This window comes from Bos grunniens, chromosome 5 (genome assembly GCF_055505025.1).
Source record: "Bos grunniens cultivar Pamir isolate PY7600 chromosome 5, Bosgru_T2T1.0, whole genome shotgun sequence".
NCBI lineage: Eukaryota > Metazoa > Chordata > Mammalia > Artiodactyla > Bovidae > Bos > Bos grunniens.
The window spans coordinates 31,308,232-31,334,027 of record NC_141169.1 but is presented as its reverse complement, the minus strand read 5'-3'; the positions used below and the strand labels follow the sequence as shown (position 1 = coordinate 31,334,027).

Sequence of the window (25,796 nt, the reverse complement as noted above, 5' to 3'; positions counted from 1 at the left end):
TTCAGTAGGTATTAGGAGCTAATGAAAATTTTAGGGCAAGGGTTTGACCTGACCAAAGCTATACTTTATAAACATTTTCCAGATTCAATACCTCCATGATGGCAGAGAGCAGACAGAATTATATATGGATAACTGTTGAAGAGGTTGCTAAAGTATGCCAACCAGAAGTCAAGAGTCCCCTTCTGCCCCTGTGACTCTCAGACACTGCTGATCTTCTTGTAAACGCTCTTCCTAATGCCATCTGAAATCTTTGCTTTATTGGACCAACCCTATATTCTATTTTTTTTTTTCAACCCTACATTCTTAATCTCTACAGAATATACCCTTCTCTTCCTTGCCTTAACTAAAATTTGTTTTTTTGTTTTGTTTTCTTCTCTCACGAATTCACTTCTACTGACCCCCTTGAGCAGAGGTAATTGATCATCCCACTGGACTAGAACTAATCCATTTAAAAACCATTTCTAGCCACCTCCCTCTTGCCATGAAGACCATCCAACCCACGCCCTCATCTTCCAGGCTTCACTTATTCTCCCCTCTTCAAATTATACTCTACTGAATGTTCTTTGGCAATTATCATTTAGATGCTAAATCCAATGGGTTTCATGTTTTAACTTGGGACATTTGATTCTATTGACCCATTGTTTCTTCACAGATTCTCCAGAAATTATTTTTCCCTGTTTCTCCTCATACGCCTCTGGCCATTCTTCTTAATCTCTTTTGTAAGTCTCCCTATCCCCACTTCTTAAATGTAAGTATGCCTTGGGCTTCTTCCTCCGCCATCTTCCCTTCTCACCTGCCATGCTCCTTCAATGCTTTGAATTATCACCTAACTGCTGGTGAGCTGACAGCTCACAAATCCACACCACCAGCCCCAGGTGCTCTCCTGAGCTTTAAAAATCTGTGTGTCCAATTGTCTACTACACAGCACTAAGTTGATGTTTCACTGAGAGTCCAATTCTGCATCCCTGAAAGAGTAAACTCTTTGCTATCTCCCCACCCACCCAAGCAAAAAACTGGAAGTCACTGCAGTTCTTCAGTTTCACTAACCACTTATAATCAGTCACTGAGTACTGTTCATTCTGCCTGTTTAGTATTTCTCATAGCTCTCTCCTCTCCATTCTCATTATAATTCCTTTATAATGCTATGCTATAATTTAGCATCTCATTGTTTATTTGCCAAATTGTGTCCCACTCTTTTGTGACCCCCATGGATGGTAGGTAGCCTGCCAACCTCCTCTGTCCGTGGGATTTTCCAGGCAAGAATACTGGAGTGGGTTGCCATTTCCTTCTCCAGGGGATCTTCCCAACCTAGAGATCGAACCCACATCTGCATTGGCAAGTGGGTTCTTTATCACTGGGCCACCTGGGAAGCCTTAGCATCTCATGATCCTTTACCAAAATGTTAGCTTTTTATTTTGAAGATTTTCAGATATACATGGAGTATAATAAAACCCTACATATCCATCATCTGAGCTGAATAATAATTAACTTTCTGCCATAGCTACTTCATCTATTATTTCTACCATGTTTTGGGGCAAATCCAGACATCATGACATGTCACTCATAAACATTTCAGTATGCTGTTGTATTATACTACCACAGTAGCATTTTCACACCTAACCAAGTTAACAAGAACACCTTAATATTATCTGCTGCTGCTGCTGCTGCTAAGTCGCTTAAGTCGTGTCCGACTCTGTGCGACCCCATAGACGGCAGCCCACCAGGCTCCCCCATCTCTGGGATTCTCCAGGCAAGAACACTGGAGTGGGTTGCCATTTCCTTCTCCAGTGCATAAAAGTGAAAAGTGAAAGTGAAGTCACTGAGTCGTGTCTAATTCCTAGCGACCCCATAGACTGCAGCCTACCAGGCTCCTCTGTCCATAGGATTTTCCAGGCAAGAGTACTGGAGTGGGTGCCATTGCCTTCTCTGTAATATTATCTAATACTGTGTTTTTCTTCCAGATGTTCTGTTTGCAGCTGGCCTGTTTGAATCAAGATCCAGACAAGGTCCACACACTGCGTGTAGTTGAAGCCTCTTGGAAAGTAAAACAGTTCCCCTTCCTTGATCCTTCCCATTGAAATCTTTTTAAAATTAATTTTTTGACCACACCTTGTGGTTTGCAGGATCTTAGTCTCTGTACCAGGAATTGAACCTGGGTCCCGTACAGGGGAAGTATGGAGTCCTAACCATTGAACCACAGGGAATTCCCCCTCCTGGCTCTTTAAAGAGATTGAATTAGCTGTCTTGTCTCAACTAAATTTTTGCATTGTCTTTCTGTCTTGGGTCTTGCTTCTTCCTACCTCTTCCCGTTCTATCTTCTACGCTGCCATCAGAGCCATCTTTCAAAACCGCAGTTTGGATCATGTTACTCCCCTATTTGGAGAAGGCAATGGCACCCCACTCCAGTACTCTTGCCTGGAAAATCCCATGGGTGGAGGAGCCTGGTAGGCTGCAGTCTATGGGGTCGCAAAGAGTCGGACATGACTAAGTGACTTCACTTTCACTTTTCACTTTCATGCATTGGAGAAGGAAATGGCAACCCACTCCAGTGTTCTTGCTTGGAGAATCCCAGGGACAGCAGAGCCTGGTGGGCTGCCGTCTATGGGGTCGCACAGAGTCAGACAGACTGAAGCGACTTAGCAGCACTCCCCTATTTGAAACTCTTCAAAGGTCCCCATTAGCTGCCACAATAACATCTAAACTTCTTCATTTGTCATATAATGTTTTCACTGATCTCTACCTAAATTTCCAGCTTAGTGCGATACTTCCTCATACTAAGCAGACCAAAAAAGCCCTGCTCCCTCCCCCATCACCACCACCAAGCACCGGACTCACTGTCTATCTGAATGCTATGCACTTGCCTCACTCCACCTGGAAAATAACCTTCATTTCCCAAAGCTCAGCTCAAGTATTACCTCTTCTATGACATTTTTCTGATTCCTTAAACCCCCACCAAGGCAAGTTGACCATCTCCTCCTTCCATCCTGGTTCCCACCGTGCTGCACTGCACCTAAGCAATTTACACTTCTGGTTCTTTCTAAAGCTCCTTGAGGCTGGGTCCTACTCATTGTAGTAGTCTTATCAGCTTTCAGGGGATTAGCAAAACATGGGCTTTTATTAAAAGGTTGTAAGTGAATGAATGATAAATGAAGGGATTTACATTCCAACCTAGAAACACTAGATTTGTTCCAAGAAGAAATTCCTGACGGTCTCTACTGCGCACAGTTCTTGAGGCTGTAGGCACAGCCAGGCTTAGGTCAAAGACAGGCCCGCTCTTATTTGAGAGCAGGGCCCCAGACCTCAGCCTACTGAGTGTCATCCTGGGCCACTGTGAGAGGCATGTGGCCTCAGGTGACTCAGGTTCTAGCACAAGACCATTGGCATTGGGTTGGTTCTTAGTAAAGGGAAGCATTTCTGAAAACATAGCTCTTGGGTGAGGGGAATTTCTTCCTTGGAGAAAGAAAGTTGCTTTCCTGGCCAATAAAGCTTCTTATCAAGCATAGGCTAAACCAGGAAAAGGCATGTTAGTGACAAAGCTGATTAGCAAGCCATTGTTCAGCACCATGTGTTTAAAGCCTGTGAACTAATTTCATAACACTACGCCTGTCGCCTCCTCCTTTCAGCCTGTGTTTTTCAGTCTTCCAAAGAAAGATACTAGACTAGATGATCTCTTAGATTCTTTCTAGTCCTAAAATTTTATTACCTAATTCTTATATAATACCAGTGTAACATGATATGATAAAGGTTCAGGAATTATCGATGGCATTTTACAGAAATGGAAACTGAAGGCAGGGGGCGAGGGATTTGCTTCAGAACCATGGATGCAGTGCCAGGGCCTGAATCCTTCTAGAGCTCTGTCTTATGAAGCACTGAGTATTTGCTGCTCCTGGGTAGAACTGCAGTGTCTTTCCCTTTAGTAAGCTGGTCTGTTTCCTCCCCCAGGCCTGCAGGAGAAAAAAAAAAAGAGTATTAATGTCAAGATATAAATTAAATGTTAGTGTACACTTATTCCACTCACACAGCCCATGAGGGTTTGACTCTCACAGTATTGAAAGTAAGAAAAGTCAGTAGTGCTGAGACTGCCAGGGGCCAAGTAAGAAGGAGGCTAGAGGAGAAGTAAAACAGATTTGAGCGGCTGGGGATGCCTTTCTGTGTCTGTGGACTGGGAATGGGGGTGGGGAGCTGATTCCAAGGGCATAAAGACAAGGTTGGCCTCATCTCTTCCTCTCTGTTCTTGGCAATAGCCAGTCTAGCTAGAAAGAGCAATCTGTCAAGTCTAATTAGAGTAGAAGAAAGTGAACAATGAGCGCCCACCTCTAAAATGACAGCCCAGTTTAGTGGTGTGGAGGAGCTTGGGAGGAGGCGTGCTTTGTCTGCTTGGAACTGGTTCCTTTAAATATGAATCCCTTCTGAACTCAAACTGCAAAACAACTTAAACTGGATTCTTACTTACTTCACTAGAAATCTTCAGGTCCCCACGCCTTTGAACATAGGCACATCCAGCAAAAGCAGATGAGAACCTGGCTCTGTTTCAAAGGTGAGGCTGTAATTGAAAATAGTTAGATCATGCGGCGTGCTGCTGTGGTAGGCAACTGATATTTATTAATGTGTTCATGTTTCTCTTTTGTGCTTAATTATATTGGTGATAGTATTTCTCATATTATTTTTGCAATCCTTTTTATTATAAGGTTTATAATTGGCTACTAAAATTTCAGAACAGCCTGAAATTTTAGTAGCACCACAAATAAGCACATTTTAAGATGCAAAAAAAAAAAGTGTAATGCATTTTTGGCTTATACTTTAAATGGCCTCTCTGTTTGGATACTGTAGTTTTTGTACCAAAAGTAGGTTTTATAAGAAAAGAACATATTTTATAGATGGAATCAAACAGATATATTCCTTAAAATAAATACATGAATACAGGTTATTTAAGCTTAAAAACTACACATGTGCATAACTATAGCTTCAAGTAATGTAGGCCTATTATTAGCAAATGTTATCTGAAGATTAATGGTTTGTTAATTTAACTCTGCCTCACTGTGGGGCATTCAGACATCTAAAAGTACATAAAATAATCATTGTCTGAAGTGGAGGAGAGAGAATGGGAAGAAAAACACAAACACATTTATAAATATCAGTCTGCATGATTTTGTTGTTCTTTCCTGAGCATTATTTCATTTACTCCTCAAAGCACCCTCTGAAGTATGTTACTATTATCTTGATAGATAAGGAGACTAGGGCCCTGAGAAATTAGCCCAAGGTTACAGAGAAATGCAGTCAGGCCTTGGACCCAGTCATCTGGCTCCAAGCCTAGTATACTTCACAGCCCTGTAGTTCTGGTAGAGTCAGGAAACATTACGTTTAAAAAACCATACAATTGATCATGATAATGCCAGCACGAGGAATCTCTTCTAATCTATTGGTCTTTTATGGACACGAATGAGGCAGTGGGTGTTAGTTTGTGTATTTGTATCATTTACTTTTTGTTGCTAACCTTTCATTTTCTAACAGTATCACTTGTTTCTTTTCTGTCCTTTTTTTTTTTTCTCTTATATACACATTATTTGAATAAATTATTTAATAAAAAGATAACAAAGAAGTCTGCCAATACTGTGCACCTCAGCCTGGACCCAGTCCTCTCTCCGGATAAACCTATTATCAATTTGAGGTGTAACCAATTGTTTTCTGTGTGTGTTTGCATAGATGTGTGTGTATTCGTATTACACTGTTTCGTATCTAAAACATAAATGGTACCATTGTTGTACTTTTAATTCTGCAGCTTGCTCGCCTTTCTTTCTTTTTTTAATTTACTATGCCTTGTGGAGATCTTTTCTTAGCCACATATTTAAATCTAATTCATTCTTTTTGTTACATCACATAGCATTTCCTTTTACTGTTTCCTCTCTACCTTGCCTCAGCTTTTGAAATGGCTTATTCCATAGTGAGTCAACACTTAATTGTATCTGCATTTATGGGACAAGTAGAGACAAGCATAAGCTTTATGGCTCACTGGAGTGTTAGTAAGAGAGGAAAGAAACACAAGAAGAACTCGTACCAACACTCTCAGCGGAGGTGAGATGCTTAGGGCAAGGACAGTGTTATCAGATTTGTTGCCTCTCAGTTTAGCATTTACTTTTTAAAAAATTAGCCCGTTCTCCAGAGATATATTCCTGAGATATATCCAGAGATATATAAGAGACAGTAGTAGCATACTTGACAGTGCTATGGGGATTAAATGAGATAACATACAGGAAAGAACATCAAAACCACGCAAACCGAAATGTGTACCTTATGAACTGTGTCTGCTTACTTTCTTCCCTCTCTCCCTCCCACTCCAGATATTATGTTGTGAGGCAACCCCTCAAAGACGGTAGTAAATGGAACTAGAAGTGTCATTATTAGATATTCTGGAGCAGGAATGTACTTCAGAGCATGCACCTTGGAGCTGGATCTCTCTCTAGATTCAAGTCCCTGATGTGACTCTCAATTAGTTGTGTGACTTGAATAATGCCTTGCCATATGTAAAATAACGATAGCAATAATAATAAACCGAGCCTGTAGGGTTGTGGTGAGGTTTAAATGAGATAATTTGTGTGACGTATTTATAGTTTCTGGTCTAGCAAAGTCAGCTGCTATGGTCATTATCAGAGAAGCTGCAATATCCCCACTTTCATTTTCTGTCCACAAAGTACCACTATCCATTTTCTTCAGATGTGACAAAAAAGGCAGGCCTAATCTCAGGATTAAAGCACAGCCTATATATATATATATAATTCCCTGAGCACCTACTGTCTAATACCCGTTGGACACACTGTGCAAAACATAAAGGCAGTGCAAGCAAGACATGGCTCTTGCCCCAAAGTGCTTGTTAGTTGTTAAATTGAAATGCCTTAATGTATGAGGTTAACACTGGAAAGAACTTTGAACCGGTCAGATGAAAGGCGTTCTGTAATATACTCTCTGGGTAACAGGTAATAACCTAAACACAGGGTAGTATTACGACTATACGTGCCCAGTGCTATTTTATCCAATTTTTCTGTTAATTACAAAGGTATATATAATCCTTTAACACCTGCTCATTCGTTTCTTGTCTAGCTTCAGAATCATTTTAGAAGCTTAGCTGTAGAACTTGGGCCATCAGATCACGTACTTACACTGGGCTGGTTCCCTGGCTGGAGGTTGTTCTCACTTCCTCTTTACCCTGCTGGAAAGAGCGAGGTTCCCCAGGAGCTGGTAGAGAGCTGCTCTCCACAGGGCCCCAGGATTGAATACAAATGTGCAGATATTCTGTTACTCTGGACAAAATACCTGATATTTAGCGAGCACATAAAATCCCCAAAAGTTGGAACTGTCTTAAAGAGCCTGAGGATGCCACTTGAAGGGACCAAAGGTACTTTATTTTGGGAGGAAATGAACCTACAGCATTTCCAAAATATTAGCCTAGTCCTCAGCCCATTAAGCTTCCTCTGACCAACAGAGCCCATTTTCTGTTGTGTGGGCAAACCCATTCAAGCAGGCCCAGACAGAAATTCCAACTGGATAGAAAAGGCCACCTCAGCTGTCAAGCACAGAAGCCATGTGTAGCTTTGGTTTAAGAATCAGTCCAGGGAGCAGATGCTCCGAGTGCCTGGGGTGTGGCAGGCCTATTCCTGGTACAAGAACAAACATCCTTTCTCTTAATTCCACGCATAAGTCAGGGGCAGACAATACTGAATGTTTTTATCTTTAAAGGAGCTATATTAAATCATTCTTATGAGAAAAAAAATCACTTGTAGTATAAAAAAGTGTGACTTCTCAGAGAGCCCGTATTTCTTAGCAAAGGAATATGCTCATTAAATCATACCTCTGTAAGGAAGAGATTCTTAAGAATAGAGTGCATGACATCTATTATTAGGTTAAGAAGGATTCAAAGCACTGTCTCAATTACCCCTTTCAGAAGATGACCTTTTTATTATATTTTTATTTGATAAGGAGGGGCACCTATTTGAAATTTTTGCCTAGAAACCCAGAATAAAACTTACAGCGTGTTAGAATTGTAATGAGTTTGCCCCTGCATTTCACAGTCAGAGTTCAGGGCTCTGAAAAATATGCTGTCCAAATTTTTATTGGGAATTAACTTCTTTTTGCCTTCCTCTGAGAGATGAAAGCAGCTGGTTATGAGACTTAAGAGAGAGCCTATTTTCCAAGGAAGAACAAAGAGAAAGCAGGCACCCCTCCCCCTCGGAAAAGCCACTTTGCTTTGTCTGAGCCGACTCCCTCTGAGGACTGTGGCAGGAGAGGCTCAGAGCTGTGTCCCTGCCGATTAGTTTACTAACACATGGTTCAGCAGTCCTGGGGATGGGGAGGTGTGTGCTCGCCCGCACAGTATTAATGTTATCAGCTGCCCTGTTCCTGTGTCCTCGCCCCGAAGGACACTTTTGTAACAGTAACACTGAGGGAGACAGCTCCTCCTTTACTCCTGTTTCTCTGCAGATAAACAAATGTCAGGCATGTCTTGGATCCTGTCCCCGACTCAGTCAAGTTACTGTATATCCATTACTCTTCTTTGTACTCCAGACACTGTGCTCTCAGTGTTCATTTGGTTGGATCCAGATTGTGAAGGCTACAGTAGTCATAAACAGGACTTGGGGGCCCAGCTTTCCTTCTGGACCCTCACGAAGCTTCTCTTCCAGTCAGGTTCCTAATTTCTGGTGCTACTGCTCAAAAGAGAGGGCCTGCTTTGAACCAGAGCCTATAATAAATGCCTGCAGCTATGCCTTGATGGGAGATGGAAATTTTCATGCCAAGAGAACATCGACCTGATAAACAGCATGATTAATCTAAATAAAATTGTCCACCTATGGGTCTTCACTCCCTTAAAAGAAGACAAAGGGGGATGTACAACTCTTAGGCTTAATGCACTGAATCTCTGCAAGTAGAAGGGAGGAGAAGGTTATTAGCACACCATTTGGGCAACGTGAAGGACAGGGCTCTGTAGGGGAAAGCATCAGCTTAATGAAGGGCAACCTAAAACTCTATACAGCATAAAAGGAGGGAGGCTGCGCTTTGGCATCATCTTGCAAGTTAACAGTTCCCAACAATCGCGCTGGGTCAGGAGCAGAGACGCAACCGTCATCTTCTTTCCGCGGGCTTCAGCCATAGGGGGAGAAAGGTGGTACCACACTTCTCTCCCAGTGGATGACGATGACGTATTCTAGGCCGATGACTGCGGAGGCTCCTGTCAAATGAGTGAAGAGAAAAAGGAAGTGGGGAGAGGAGGAGGGACTCTAGAAATGAAACTGCAACAACCCTGGAATAAAAATGAGGGGCCATAATGAGAAATGATAAGCACAATCACCTTGAAATTCAACCTTCTGCCCGTTTTTTCCCAATTTGCTTCTGATCACCTTTTTTTTTTAATTTTGTAAATAAAGCAGGGTGGGATAAATGAAAGAGAGCCCTTATAGGATTCTATTTTTCACTCTCCTTTATGGATTGCTTTAACAATTATATCATAATAATAAAATCCACCATTTTTAGCTTTAGGAAGTGTTAACAACAGTGAAGGTATTTGAAACACTGTATTCCCAAACCACAACGGGCCTCTAAGATTTCTCTTCTCTACAGAAAGACTTATCTGGTTGTGCCCATTACTTTCAGTTTTGTTGGGGAAGGGGCATAACGTGCAGCATCTTGACTGTAAATGTCTGTGGGGAGTAACTGTCCAGGGAGCCATGCTGCAGCCTCTGGCAAGATCCGAGCTTTTTCTCTTTCGACCAGCAGGCGGCGCTGTTTTTCACGGCCACCGCCCCGCCCGCCTCTAAGGTCACTTCCGCTGCGGCCCAGCGAGGCTCTCCCCTGCCACTCCTTGTTGGTCTTTTTGAGGCTGCCTTTCTTTACCTAGCACACACTGCTAGCGTTTCTGAACCACTGTGCTCTTGTGACAGTTTATGCTACTTGAGAACTTCCTTCCGGAATCATTTGTGAGAGTGGAAATTCTTAACAAAACAACCCCCCGCCCCAACCCCGTATTTGGGATTGCGTCATCGCTGATTTTTTTTTTTAACATCTCAAATGCATTTCAATTTAAGTCAAATTAAAAAAGCTTATGACTCAACAAAGAAGGCAATATATATTGAAACAGAATGCTTTAAAAAACAAATTCCCCTTCCTGTTTATTCCAGACGCTTCTCCTGGTTTAGAGAGCGGGTCGCGAAAATTCAGCTGCGGCGCCATCTGCTGGAAGCGCCGCGACGCTGCAAGGAGCTTGCCGGGGAAGGAGGAGACGAGTTGCAGGTGAACGTCCTTTGCCCAGAGAAGGCTCTGACACCAAGGTAACATTCAAATGCAGTCCGCTTGTCTAAAAAGAGACCAAGTTGACCCTGCAAGAAAATGGCCTCAGTTTTGAGGAGCCCTGCGGCCTAAATGAACTGGCATATGGTGTATGGGTGTTAGGAAAACCTGGGGCTTCCCGAGAAGAGGAGGCTTAATTCATTTCATTACCCAGCCGCCAGCCCTGCCATATTCTCCGGTGCAACGCTGAAAACTAAAACCGTATTTCCCATCAGTGCACATGAGGAGGTATAAGGTGCAGAAGTCACAATGCATTTGTTCTGTTGAATGGAACTGATTTTGCTGAATGGAAGGAATTTTAAAAGATGAAGAGGGTGACAGAAATTAAATTAATCTGGGAGTGGGGATATGTTGGAATGTGGCCTTGGCCATGGTTTGATACAAGGTCACTAAGACGCACTACCATTTTCCAAACTCTTGAGTCAGTTCTGATTTACTTGATGATTTTTCTATTTAGGAGACTGCAGGCTTTTTCCACACCAGGATCTAAACCTATTTGCAAACACATTTATATACAGACTCCAAAACAAACCTCAATTTACCGTTGCTGGGAACTTTGCTAAAGGCCACAATCAGAAAACTCCTGGGGAACTGGATGAAAGCAAGATTTAGAGCAGAAATACAGTTGGCTCACCCATCTGGAGAAATATGGTGTCACTGATAGGAAACATTTATAATAGGGAAATGTTATCAAACATAGTCCTCACCCTCCAGAGCTTGATAATAACATTCTAACAAAAATGAGTTTTTGTTTTCTGGGATGAGCTCATAATGGGTTTCCTGAAAAAGATGAAGTAGCTTTACCAACAATATAAACCTGTTGGAACCTAACTGGTGATGTAGTTCTTGGGGTCCATGTCATGTCACTTTCGTATGCAGTCAGTGTTTTATAGAGACATCCTTTGGTGCTTGTATATCTAAGCCCTCATGTAGGAGACCTACCTGATTCTACTGCCATAGTGAATTGTGTCACAGAGAAAATGTTAACCCTCCAAGTGGATGCTGGAAGAAAATAAACTAGGAAATCAGGAAGAGAAATAAAATGACAATCCACTGTGATAATGTAAGAAAGGACTGTATCAGAGAAGATTCAGTATATATTCTATTTTGAATGAGCAAAGAGTTATTGGGTGTCAAATTGTTACCAGTAGAGGAATTATTTAATGGCTGATGCCGCATCTGTTAGACCTCGATTCTACTATGGCATTTGTTGAGGAGAGTCTTTCATAGAAATAAACAACTTATAACACATCAGTAGAGTGAGTGGTGACATGCCATGGAATTGAGCATCTCTTGGTGAAGGTGCTTTCACGGTCTCTGGCTTGGAACAGTGCAGGAGGGCAGCGGAGGTGGAGCGCTGAGGCCCAGGCAGTTTAAGCCCTCATGGTCCCTTCCTTTTGCAGGACACAAAGCAGTCCCTAGAAACTGAATTTCTCTCTTCTATGGTGTTTCTTCTTTCATTAACTTGTTTGTTTAGAGGGTGCCTGCACCCTCAGAACAGAGCCACATATACAGCCTGCCCTGGCCTTCCTCACAGATGTCTCAAGAGTATTCCTTGGGCACTATTTCTGGTGAACCCAATATAAAAAGTCTACCCATTCTCCCAGCAGTTGAGCTTGGGATTCAGATATTTTGTGTTTGGCAAAAAAAAAAAAAAAACACACAAGGGAAATTTTTTCTAGAGATGACCTCTCCCTTGACTTTCAGCCTATTCTAAATTGGGCTTTTGAGAGAAATGTGATCCTTCGTTCAAAGACATGAAACAGATTGAGCTTAGTAGAAGTTTCTGTCTGGACCTTAGGGTTAGGTAAGTGTGTCTCTCGTGATGAAAATCCCGACTTCACAGAGGACTTGCCTTAACAACGTCAGTTCAACTCACTGTTGTTCTCTCAGCACCAGTCAGTCTTCTCCTCCCTCCCTGCAAAATGTCAGGCTAATGCCTGCTCATCAGTGGGTCTTGTCTTTCTGGCTACTTCCTCCAAGATTTCCTTGATTTCCCCGGGTGAAGGGAGAGTGCCCCTGCTGAGCTCCCCTCCCCTTGTGGTTCCCTGTCATCGCTCTGTCATAGCATACTGTCATTGCTTATCTGTCTCCCATAACAGACTCTTAAATCCTGTGAAGACAGGGTTAAGGCTATTATTATGTTTATTTTGCATCCTCAGTGCCTAATTAGTGCTTCAGATCAAGCAGATAATTAGATAGGCGTTCAGCATACAGAGATGACAAGGAAGGGTATTTCTGATAGAGGGACTAACATGAACACACACAGGTATAGACTTGGAAGAATGGCCAAAGCCTGAGTGTGGTTTGGCCAAAGCCTGAAGCCCCTAGCTCCATTTTTAAATTAAAGGCAAAGGCTAAGAGGAGATTAGGTGGGAAAGAGTCTGAGGTGGTTACGAATATTGTGAATGTTTGTTTAAGGCAGTGGTCATCAGAAGTTGAAACAGTTGTGAATGATGACATTTCTGGTATATTGTCTATCAGATAAGTACTGTACATGTATTTTCATCAGCAAGGAGGAGTCACAGAGCTAGCCCATTTCCCTTATGAAAAATACCACTACGTTGGCAAAACCGATTTACATGATCAAACTAGGCAGTTAAGTAGGCTTATTTTCTATTAGGAAAAGTTAGCCTCCATTTATGGCACCCCACTCCAGTACTCTTGCCTGGAAAATCCCATGGATGGAGGAGCCTGGTAGGCTGCAGACCATGGGGTCCCAAAGAGTCGGACACGATTGAGCAACTTCACTTTCACTTTTCCCTTTCGTGCATTGGAGAGGGAAATGGCAACCCACTCCAGTGTTCTTGCCTGGAGAATCCCAGGGACGGGGGAGCCTGGTGGGCCGCCGTCTATGGGGTTGCACAGAGTCGGACACGACTGAAGCAACTTAGCAGCAGCAGCAGCAGCAGCCTCCATTTAAAAACTTTTTTTGGTAATTTTTGGTGATTTCCTAGCTCTGTTTTTAAATTAAGAACACTATATTACTTTAAGGTCTTCCAGCACCTCACTTGTGACTTCTAATTCTAAGACAGTCACTGTCCAGGGCACAGAGGGTTGCTGGGAATCTGTTCAGGGGATGAAATAAGGCTCTGCCCTTTTTGGCATTTCTTACCGGGATCTCAAGAGACTCTGCCTTGGGCATAGTACATTCTCAAATCATCCCTTCCTTTGGTAACAAATCAGAGTTCAGGGTGGCTGAGGAGTGCCTTTCTCTTGTGAAGGGTCAGAACAGTTGCAAAGAGGAGGCTGGAAAAGAGAAGTCAGCTCCATGTCAGCCGTGATCTGTCCACCTGACAGATCACTTCCAGGAGAGGACACATTTGGTAGCTCAGAATCTGGAAATGGAGCCTCTTATACCATCTATGGGGTGTACCCTAAGGGTACCTAGATCCCAGCTTGAAAGCTGTGTTTCTGTTTTCATTGTTGTTGTTTTAATTATTTATTTGGCTGGGTGCTGGGTCTTAGTTGCAGCACGTGGGATCTTCCTTGAAGCATGCCCGATCTTTAATTGCAGCATGTGGGTGGGCTCTTAATTGCCTTACCAGGAATAGATGGAAGCTGGGCCCCCTGCATGGGAGTGTAGGCTGTTAACCACTGGACCACTGGGGAAGTTCCTGAAGACTATGGTTTTTAAAAAAACCTGGATTTTATCCTATAGAACAGTGGTCTCCAGAGTGGAGTATATAAAAGGTACAGAAAGGAAATATTACAAATTCTACTTGTTAAATGTCATCCTCTTAAACTCTCTATATTGATAGATGTTTATGATTTATATAAAGTAGAAGTATAATAGTGTATAAATAATTTAAAAATAAATTATGTGTGTGTGTGTATCAGAGGATGTGCAAACCTTAGTCTACCGGTAGGCACATGCAATTTAAAAAAGCCTGTGGACTGCTTTTAGGGACAGTGAAGAGTCACTGAAGGTTTCTAAGTGAGGGAGTGAAAATGAGCACTGTCGTTGCCTGCATCTGAGAATGAGGAGCAGTGCTGGGCATCCAGGGAGACACATGGAGGTACTGCCTCCTTCAGAGCTGGCAGCCTGGCTGACGGGTACAAAAGCGAGTAACAATAGTGAGTGCTTGGCTAAGCAAAGGGAGGACAAAAAGGCATCACTTTAAAACAATGTGGAGGGGCTTCTCTGGTGGCCCAGTGGTAAAGAGTCCACCTGCTAATGCAGGAGACATGGATTCGATCCCTGACTTGGGAAGATTCCACGTGCCTCGGAGCAGCTAAGCCTGTGTGTCGCAACTACTGAGCCCACGCACCCAGAGCCCATGCACTGCAGCTAAAGAAGCCACCACAGCAGGAGTCCTGAGTACCGCAGCTAGAGTAGCCCCTGCTCTCCCCAACTAGAGAAAAGCCCTCACAGCAACAAAGACACAACTCGGCCAAAAATAATAAATACATAATTTTTAAAAGATAAAAGAATGTGGAAAGAGCAATTGTTTTTTATTGTTTTTAAACATGTATTTCCTACAGAAAGAGCTGAATTTTCAGTAAAGCCCTAAGATGGTGATAGTCTTGCCTTGTTATTTTCATTTCAAATTTCAAGCATTCTGTTTAGTCGTTCCTTTTTCTCTGTCTTTAACCACCAAATTGATGTTTTATTTCTGACTGGGGGGACCATGCTTTTCTGTTCTTAGAAAGTGAAAAAAGTGACAGTTGCACAGTCATGTCCGACTCTTTGCGATCCCATGGACTGTAACCAGCCATGCTCCTCTTTTTATGGAATTCTCCAGGCAAGAATACTGGAGTGGGTTACCATTTCCGTCTCCAGGGGATCGTCCCAAGCCAGGGATAGAACCTGGGTCTTCTGCATTGCAGGCAGATTCTTTGCCAACTAAGCCACTTGGGAAGCCTTGCCATGCTATTTTCATTTCAAATTCCAAGCATTCTATTTAGTCTTTCCTTTTCCTCCATCTTGAACCACCAAATTTATGTTTTATTTCTGATTGGGGCGGGAATCGTGCTCTTCTGTTCTTAGAAGAAATACCTAAAAGCTGAGAGTTTGTGATTAAGAAGGGTTTATCTATTGTGTTGGTCTTTCAGAAGATATCAACATAATGGTTAAAATGTCCAGGGAAAAAGGAAGTTAGGGGAGTAATTTCAGTAGCTTCTCCATATTTAGAAATTCTACTGTGATCAGAAGTTCCCAGAGAGAGAGCCATTTTTAAAAGTTCCCAAAGAACATCATCATAAGGCATAATGATACCTTAATAGTTGTGTATAATAGATGCACTCTCAAAGGATTTTCATGGTATTATCCTTGTTATTCTCACCAGTTATGTCTCTATTGAAGTGTGAGGGTGATAAAAGAGATCCAAAAGAGTCCCAGGCTCCATCTGAATGGAAGCTTAGACTTCCTGAAAAACAAAAACACTGTTGGAAAAGAATCCTGAAACATTCATCCAGATGCTTACTCTTACCCCTCCCTACTCACAGTAACACCATAGGTATTATTTTTTTAATGATATTGATTTTATTGCATCATTTTACAGATTAGAATGCCAGATATAGTGGATATAAATATGAAAAGAATCAAATTCTTACAAATAATACTTTGCTGCTACAGTATTGAATAATTAGTGGAGGTTGTAATTATAGTACAGCTTTAAATAACATTCTCATAATGGATTTAACACAATGAACCAACCAGGGCCTAAGGTTTAAAGTTCTGCAAAGAGAAATCTGGGACAGTGTGAAAACTCAGAAAGTTCATCCTTCAGCTACGTGCTTCATTTAACCGTAAATCCAGCAACAGAAACATTCACAAAACTTGCAGCGACCCCTGATGAGAGATCTTTTAAGAAACAGGCAAAATAATAATATGGAAACCTGGGTTAGTTTCCCAGGTAGATTCATTCCATCCCATCCCTGTCTAGTCCTATCCTTCCTACCCGAGAACTCTGTACCTGAAGTGCATTATTATGTATCCATAGGCGTTGTTTTAGCCATTTAACAGAAGAAAAAAAACAAGACTTGGGCAAGATAAATATACTTCCCGAGTACATAATTGCTAAGTGGCAGACTTAGAATTCACCTGATGTCTGTTTTACTCAAAGCCTGTTTGACTGCCTGGGAGGCAACTGATAATTTTTGATGGGAGAGTCTCAGTAGTGTGGTAGAGTAGAAGACAGATAACACAGGGTTTGCTGCTGCTGCTGCTAAGTCACTTCAGTCGTGTCTGACTCTGTGCAACCCCATAGACGGCAGCCCACCAGGCTCCCCTGTCCCTGGGATTCTCCAGGCAAGAACACTGGAGTGGGTTACCATTTCCTTCTCCAAGACAGGGTTTAGTCACTCATTATTCAAATATTTATTGAGGAGGGTGGGACTTCTAGGTGTGGTAGAGTGAGGAGGTGGGCAAATCAACTCTCCCAAAAAGCAACTACTAAGCTGGAAAAAATGGATGAGGACAACCATTTTAGCACCCTGAAAATCTACCAAAGGCACAGAATAATGTGAGAAGCGTTTGTGTTTGAACAATTGCTGAAATGTAGTAAAAACAGTGGGAATCTGTGACACGCTTGCTTGAGGATGCTCCCGTTTTCCAGCCCTGCTGCCAGCCTTGTCACCATGGAGATTTTGCCAGAGGTGGGGATACTGTGAGGACTGGCAGCTTTGCTGCCAGAGTCAGAGGGCTCACTTAATAGGGAGCAGGAAAGGACCAATGGTTCTACTAACGCAAGGTTCTAGTTGTTGGGGGAAGAGTATTCCTGGCTGAAGTGTGTATATTTGCAGCTGAGAACAGAGGGCCTAAGATAGCCGCATACTCCTGGCTGACCGCGAGGATTTGTACATGGAGGAGCTATGAAAGGGCCCAGTGGAAAGTAAAAGCAAAAACTCAAATAGGATTGAAAACAGCCTGAACTTTAAATGTGCTCCCCTGCCCACACACCCATTACCAGAGGACAGAACCAATTTCTGTCTGAACACTAGCTAACCACTAGGCTACTTAGACACAGGAATGACCCCTAGGAAGCCAGACTTAAAAAGTAAAAACAAGAGAAAATAAACTGAGCAGGATATCAATAGCCATACCCTTCAAAGGGGACAGATTTAATTGATTTAACTAAAGCAACTTGCTAAACACACAAATGCAGAAGATAGCCTGGAGGGAGAAAAATTGGAATCCAGAGTTGCTACAATACAGTATTTAAAAATCTAGCTTTCAAATAAAATACGCGGAGATAGGAAAGTATGACCCGTTCTGAGGAAAAGCAAAAATCAGTAGAAACTGTCTTTCAGTGTCCCAAGAAGTTGGATTTAGCAGGCAAAGATATCAAAGCAGTTATGTTCAAAGAACTAAAAGAAATTGTGTTTAAAGAATCGAAAGAAAGTAGGACAGTAATATTAATAAATGAAGATACTCAATAAGAAAACACATTATTTAAAAAATTTTAAGTGATTAAAAATGTAGAAATAATACTTGAAAAATTCACTAGAAGGGCTGAAAAGCAGATTCAAGATAGCAGAGAAAAAGAAGCAGTGAATTTGAAGAGAGAGCAATAGAAATTATGTACTGAAGAACAGAAAGAATGAGAATGGAACAAAAGTGACCAGAGCCTCAGAGACTGGTGGGGCAACAGACCAACATATGTGTAATGGAAGAGGAAACAAAAGGTTAGAAAAAAATACTTGAAAAAATAATGTCTGAAAACTTGGCAAATTTGATTGAAAACATTAATCTACACATGCATGTAGCTCAACCAACCCAACTAGGATAACTACAGAGATCCGCACCTAAACACAGCATGCAAACTGTTAAAAACACACAACAAAAAGTCTTTAAGGCATCAAAAGAAAACCACCATCATGCACAATGGAACATCAGTGTAATTACTAATTTCTCATCTGAAACAATGAAGGCTGGGAGGCAGTGGAATGGAATATCAAAGTGTGAAAGACAAAACTATCTACCAAGAATTTTTTTTCAACCAAGAATTTTATATCCCACAAACCTTCCTTCAAAAATGAAAGAGAAATTAAGAGATACCCAGATAAACAATTTTGAGGAAACTGCCCTCAAGAAATGCTAAAAGGAGTTCTTCAGGCTGACAGGAAAGGATATCAGATGATATTAATAACCCAAATCCAAAGGAAGAAATGAATAAGTAAAAGTTTTTAAAAAGAAGAAATAAAGAGCACTGGAAATGGGTTAATATAAAGGATTATATAGTGCTATAGCTCTGTACTCAATATTTTATAATATCCTATAAGGGAAAGGAATCTGAAAAGGAGTATATATGTATATTTCTGAATCAGTTTGCTGTCCCCCTGACACTAACTCAACATTGTAAATCAATTATACTTGAATAAAAAAAGACAATATAAATATATATTTCTCGTTTCTTCACAAAACGTCTTTTAAAAATATGAAATTGTATGAAGCAATAATTATAACACTATATTGATGAGTCATAATGTGAAATAATAAAATACCTAATAATATATTGAGTAGTATAGATATAACTAGGGAGAAGGCAATGGCAACACACTCCAGTACTCTTGCCTGGAAAATCCCATGGACGGAGGGGCCTGGTAGGCGGCAGTCCATGGGGTCGCTAGGAGTCGGATAGGACTGAGCGACTTCACTTTCACTTTTCACTTTCATGCATTGGAGAAGGAAGTGGCAACCCACTCCAGTGTTCTTGCCTGGAGAATCCCAGGGACGGGGAGCCTGGTGGGCTGCCGTCTATGGGGTCGCACAGAGTCGGACACGACTGAAGTGACTTAGCAGCAGCAGCATAGATATAACTATATGATAAATAATATTAAGTGTTAATATGAATATATATTTGAGATATTAATATATATTATAGCCCAAAGGAAAGTGTGGGTAGAGTTATATTGGACCAAAGTTTCTATATTTTCCTGAAATTAAGTTAGGATTAATCTGCAATAGATAGTAGTGAGTTAAGATGTATTTTATAATCTGTATAGTAACCATTAAGAAAATAATTTTAAAATATATGGTAAACCTACATAAGACTTAAATGGTACACTAAAAATATTTATTTAACACAAAAATGGCGCTGGTTCAGAGTGGCTATAGTGGAGACAATGAAAAGTGGAAATACAGTAGATATATTTCAAGGTAGATCTAATGGGATTTGCTGACATACTGATGGGAGTGATAGTAAAAGACGAGTCAGTGATGACTCCAAAGTTTTGGGCTCAGGTGACAGGAAAAATGACATTGCAATTAATTGAGATGGGAAAGGGAGGAGCATGTTTAAGCAGAAGATTAAGAATTTAGGTTTAAGAATCTATTAGATATCTAAGCAGAGAATTCCAACAGGCAGTTGGATACATGGGTCTGCAATTCTGGAAAGCATTCTAAGTTGGCAACTTACGTATCTATTGGTGTTCAGTTCAGTTCAGTCACTCAGTCGTATCCAACTCTTTGCAACCCCATGAACTGCAGCACGCCAGGCTTCCCTGTCCATCACCAACTCCCAGAGCTTGCTCAAACTCATATCCATCAAGTCGGTGATGCCATCCAACCATCTCAGCCTCTGTTGTCCCCTTCACCTCCTGCCTTCAATCTTTCCCAGCATCAGGGTCTTTTCCAATGAGTCAGTTCTTCGCATCAGGTGGCCAAAGTATTGGAGTTTCAGCTTCAGCATCAGTCTTTACAGAGAATATTCAGGACTGATTTCCTTCAGGATTGACTGGCTTGATCTCCTTGCAGTCCAGCAACTCTCAAGAGTCTTCTCCAACACCATAGTTCAAAAGCATCAATTCTTCAGCACTCAGCTTTCTTTATAGTCCAACTCTCACATCCATAAATGACTACTGGAAAAACCATAGCTTTGACTAGATGGGCCTTTGTTGGCAAAATAATGTCTCTGCTTTTTAATATGCTGTCTAGGTTGGTCATAACTTTTCTTCCAAGGAGCAAGCGTCTTTAATTTCATGGCTGCAATCACCATCTGCAGTGATTTTATCACAGACAGAAAATAAAGTCTGTCACTGTTTCCATTGTTTCCCCATCTATTTGCCATGAAGCAATGGGACCAGATGCTATGAGCTTAGTTTTTTGAATGTTGAGTTTTAAGCCAGCTTTTTCACTCTCCTCTTTCACTTTCATCAAGAACTCTTCAGTTCCTCTTCACTTTCTGCCATAAGGGTGGTGTCATCTGTGTACATGAGGTTATTGATATTTCTCTCAGCAATCTTGATTCCAGCTTGTACTTCATCCAGCCTGGCATTTCGCATGATGTACTCTACATAGAAGTTAAATAAACAGGGTAACAAATACAGCCTTGACGTACTCCTTTCCCAATTTGGAACCAGTCTGTTTTTCCTTGTCCAGTTATAACTATTGCTTATTGACCTGCATACAGATTTCTCAAGAGGCAGGTAAGGTGGTCTGGTATTCCAGTCTCTTGAAGAATCTTCCACAGTTTGTTGATCCACACAGTCAAAGGCTTTGACATAGTCAATAAAGCAGAAGTAGATGTTTTTCTGGAACTCGCTTTTTTGATGATCCAGCAGATGTTGGCAGTTTGATCTCTGGTTCCTCTACCTTTTCTAAATCCAGCTTGAACATCTGGAATTTCTCAGTTCACATACTGTTGAAGCTTGGCTTGGAAATCTTTGAGCATTACTTTGTTAGTGTGTGAGATTAGTGCAATTGTGTGGTAGTTTGAACATTCTTTGGTATTGCCCTTCTTTGGGATTGGAATGAAAACTGACCTTTTCCAGTCTTGTGGCCACTGCTGTGTTTTCCAAATTTGCTGGCATATTGAGTGCAGCACTTTCACAGCATCATCTTCCAGGATTTGAAATAGCTCAACTGGAATTCCATCACCTGCACTAGCTTTGTTTGTAGTGATGCTTCCTAAGGCCCACTTGACTTTGCATTCTAGGATGTCTGGGTCTAGGTGAGTGATCACACCATCGTGGTTATCTGGGTCATGAAGATCTTTTTTGGATAATTCTTCTGTGTACTCTTGCCACCTCTTAATGTCTTCTCTTCTGGGATTTAGGTCCCAGAAGAGAAGAATGGTATTTAGGTCCATACCATTTCTGTCCTTTATTGTGCCCATCTTTGCATGAAATGTTCCCGTGGTATCTCTAATTTTCTTGAAAAGATCTCTAGTCTTTCCCATTCTGTTGTTTTCCTCTATTTCTTTGCATTGATCACTGAGGAAGGCTTTCTTATATCTCCTTGCTATTTTTTGCATTCAGATGCGTATATTTTTCCTTTTCTCCTTTGCCTTTTACTTCTTTTCTTTTCTCAGCTCTTTGTAAGGCCTCCTCAGACAGCCATTTTGCCTTTTTGCATTTCCTTTTCTTGGGGATGGCCTTAATCACTGCCTCCTATATAATGTCACGAACCTCCCTCATAGCAAGACTAGATGAGTACATAGAAATGAAAGGAGACCTTGAACCCTTGACATTAGGAGTTTAGGAGGGACTTTCTTGATGATCCAGTGGTTAAGACGCCACACTTCCACTGCAGGGGGCACAGGTTTGCTACCTTGTCAGGGTACTAAGGTTCCACATGCCATGTGGTGCAGCTAATAATAATAATGAATTGTTGAAAGAGTTTAGGAACCAAGAAGGAAACAACAATAGCAACTGAGAAATTACAGCCAGGAAGAAAACCAGAAAAAAAACTAAATGAAGAAAGTGTTAAGTGAAGTGTTTTACAGTGTCAGATGATGCTGATATTTTAATTAAAATAACTGGGAACTGACCATTAGATTTGGTAAACTTGGGGTCATGGGTGACCTTTTGAGAAGTGATGAGAGTTAAAGGCTGATTCCAGTGGGTTCAAGGAATAAGGGGTGGAAACGAGGTATTGTTGGTACATAATTTTTTGCTATGATGATAAGGAGAAAATGGGATAATAGCCACAGGCAGAAGTGAAATCGAGAGAGGTTGTTTTGGAGATGGAGGAGCAGGTCTTAATGCTAAAAGAAAACATAGACTAGAGGTGGGAAATTGATGCAGAAGACAGAAAAGAGAATCACTAGAGTAAAATCCTTGAGTGGGCAAAAGTGGATGGGATATAATGTTGTTCAGCTGCTAAGTTGTGTCAGACTCTTAGTGACCCTGTGGACTGCAGCATGCCAGGATCCCCTGTCCTTCACTGTCCCAGAATTTGCTCAAATTCGTATCCATTGAGTTGGTGATGTAATCTTTTTTTTTTTTTTCTTATTAAAAATTTTTTTTTTGTTGTTTTTTTTGGTGATGTAATCTAACCATTTCATCCTCTGCCACCCTCTTATCTTTTTGCCTTCCGTCTTTCCTAGCATCAGGCTCTTTTTCCACTGAGTTGGCTCTTCACATCAGGTACCCAAAGTATTGGAGCTTCAGCTTCAGCATCAGTCCTTCCAATGAATATTCAGGTTTAATTTCCTTTAGGATTGACTGGCTTGATGTCCTTGCTGTCCAAGGGATTCAAGAGTCTTCTCCAACACCATAATTCAAAAGCATCAATTCTTCAGTGCGCAGCCTTCTCTATGGTCCAATTCTCACATCTATACATGACTCCTGGAAAAACCATAGCTTTGATGATATGGACTTTTGTCGGCAAATTGATATCTTTGCTTTTTAATATGCTGTCTAGTTTGGTCATAACTTTTCTTCCAAGGAACAAGTGTCTTTTAATTTCATGGCTGCAGTCACTGTCTGCAGTGATTTTGGAGCCCAAGAAAATAAAATCTGTCACTGCTTCCACTTTTCCCCCATCTGTTAGCCATTTAGTGATGGGACTGGATGCCGTGATCTTAGTTTTTGTTTTTGTTTTTTTTTTTAGTTTTTTGAATGTTGAGTTTCAAGCCAACTTTTTCACTCTCCTCTTTCACCTTCATCAAGAGGCTCTTTAGTTTCTCTTCACTTTCTGCCATTAGAGTGGTGGTGTCTGCGTATCTGAGGTTGTTGATATTTCCCCTGGCAATCTTGGTTCTAGCTGTGATTCAACCAGCCCAGCATTTCACATGATGTACTCTGCATAGAAGTTAAATAAGCAGGGTGACAGTATACAGCCTTGACGTACTCTTTTCCCAATTTGGAACCAGTCAGTTGTTCCGTGTTCAATTCTAACTGTTTCTTCTTGACCTGCATACAGGTTTCTCAGGAGACAAGTAAGGTGCTCTGTTATTCCCATCTCTTTAAGAATTTTCCATAGTTGGTTGTGATCCACACAGTCAAAAGCTTTAGTGTAGTCAATAAGGCAGAAATAAGTGTTTTTCTGGAATTCCCTTGCTTTCTCTATGATTCAACAAATGTTGGCAATTTGATCTCTGGTTCGTCTACCTTTTCTAAACCCAGCTTGTTCATCTGGAAGTTCTTGGTTCACCTACTACTGAAGTCCAGCTTGAAGAATTTTGAGCATTACCTTGCTAGCGTGTAAAATGAGCACAATTGTGCAGTGTAGTTTGAACATTGGCATTGCCCTTCTTTGGTATTGGAATGAAAACTGACCTTTTCCAGTCCTGTGGCTACTGCTGAGTTTTCCAAATTTGCTTGCATATTGAGTGCAGCACTTGAACAGCATCATCTTTTAGGAGTTGAAATTGCTCACTTTATTTGTAGCAGTGCTTCCCAAGGCCTACTTGACTTCACACTCCAGGATGTCTGGGTCTAGGCACAGATCCAGATCACATCATCGTGGTTATTCAGGTCATTAAGACCTTTATTGTTTAGTTCTTCTGTGAATTCTTGCCACCACTTCTTAGTCTGTTCTGCTTCTTTTAGGTCTTTACCATTTCTTCCTTTATCATGCCCATTCTTGCATGAAATGTTCCCTTGATCTCTCCAATTTTCTTGAAGAGATCTCTAGTCTTTCCCATTCTTGTTTTCCTCTACATTTTTTCATTGTTCAGGTAAGAAGGCCTTCTTATCCCTCCTCGCTATTCTCTGGAACTCTGAATTCAGTTGGGTATATCTTTGCCTTTCATATATAAGTGGAAATATTGACCTTGAATGAGAGCATGGACAGTTTATTGTCAGAAGCTAGAAGACAGGCAGGAGTGCGTGGGACAATCACAAATAGGTAAATGTTTAAGAAGAACTATCCCAAATTTTGAAATCATGCTAACAGGATTGCCGGGTATCTTTTTAGTGAAGAGCTGGGCTCTGTCCAGCAGGCCCTCTGGGGATTGTCTCATTTTCTAAGGGCAGCCACCTTTGCTTGACTTTCTACTTATTACTGATTAGGATTGTTTTTTTAGTGTTTTTTTTTTTTAAGGTATATTTATTTATTTTTGTCTGAGCTAGGTCTTTGTTGCAGTGCACAGGCTTTCTCTAGTTGCGGCAAGCAGGGGCTACTCTTTGCTGTGTGCAGACTTCTCATTGGGATGGCTTCACTTGTTTCGGAGCACAGGCTCTAAGCGGGTTGGCTTCAGTAGTTGTGGCGCACGGGCTTGGTTACCCTGCAGCATGTGGGATCTTCCTGTATCAGAAATCAAACTCGTGTCCCCTGCATTGGCAGGAGGATTCTTATCCACTGGACTACCAGGGAAGTCCTGATTAGGATATTTAACAATCCTGTTTCTTATAGAAAACTTACAGTGATGCACACTGTTCATCCGAGAGAAATACAAATGGTTTTTGCCCTATGGAAAAGATAGCCTCACAGGTTATGATTTTTTTGTTTTCCCTTGAAGGGCATTATCAGTTTTGTTTCTACCTAGCAGCCTTATTCTAATATTTTTAAGGTACCTTTCCTGATGAAGTATAACAACTCCTGTTCCTTAAATGCTCTTTGCACCAACTTTATCATTTTACTGGTTCCTTAGTCAGTAAATCTTGAGCACATGTTTAATTCTCTATATATATGTTATGATTTTAACTTTTTAAAATATATGTATTTATTTATTTGGCTGTGCCAGGTCTTAGTTGCAGCATGCAAAATCTAGTTTCCCAACCAGGGATTGAACCCAAGCCCCATGCACTGGGAGCTTGGAATCTTAGCCACTGGACTACTAGGAAGTCCCATGATTTTAACTTTTTGAAAACTATGTTTTAGCAAGGAAAGCATAATATTGGGAGCTTGTGGACAGCCTCTTCTGATTGGTTCTATTTTCCCAGTGAATAAAGATGCAAAGTTATGAACTGAGCATGAGAATGGGAAGAACTTTGGAGGGTTTGAGGATCCTGAAGAAGACGTTTAAAAAAATGTTTAGGAGAATGGGAAAGTGAAGGGACTTAGGGAAATACAATATAACTGATAAGCAATGGAAGGCCCCCTGGAGGGTAGTGATCATGAATTTTAAGTGGATCTGTCAGCTCGCCACAGCCATGCCTGTAGGCATGGGGTAGGTAGAGATTTAATTAGGTTTGAAGTTTTGCTAAGTGAACACGACAAAGAAAACGGAACTAGGGAGTTGCAGGTGTAACCAAGAGTGTAAGATTATAGTGATGGACTGTGCGAGGAGAGGCGTGAGGACAGAGGGTAAAGAACAGTGAAACGGTGGCATGATTGGCGTCTCTCAGCCTCC

The 25,796-nt window shown here is 41.3% G+C and overlaps 1 protein-coding gene and 1 long non-coding RNA gene across 7 annotated transcripts in view; one reads left to right on the top strand and one right to left on the bottom strand.

The window, feature by feature from the left end:
- LOC147371657 (tubulin alpha-1C chain) overlaps window positions 1-25,796 on the top strand; it is a 91,432-nt gene that overhangs the window by 37,703 nt on the left and 27,933 nt on the right. For 3 of the 6 annotated variants that reach the window (XM_086399638.1, XM_086399635.1, XM_086399634.1), the window contains 3 exons: window positions 1,962-2,042; window positions 4,462-4,537; window positions 10,164-10,313. The gene's annotated coding sequence lies outside the window, so the exon portion shown is untranslated. The remainder of the gene's footprint in view (window positions 1-1,961; window positions 2,043-4,461; window positions 4,538-10,163; window positions 10,314-25,796) is intronic. The other 3 variants (XM_086399636.1, XM_086399637.1, XM_086399639.1) reach the window with 2 other exon arrangements.
- LOC147371658 (uncharacterized) lies at window positions 7,918-9,801 on the bottom strand. Its single transcript, XR_015163690.1, has 2 exons — window positions 9,634-9,801; window positions 7,918-9,289 (listed from the first exon to the last, which is right to left on the bottom strand). It is a non-coding gene; the product is annotated as an uncharacterized LOC147371658 (long non-coding RNA).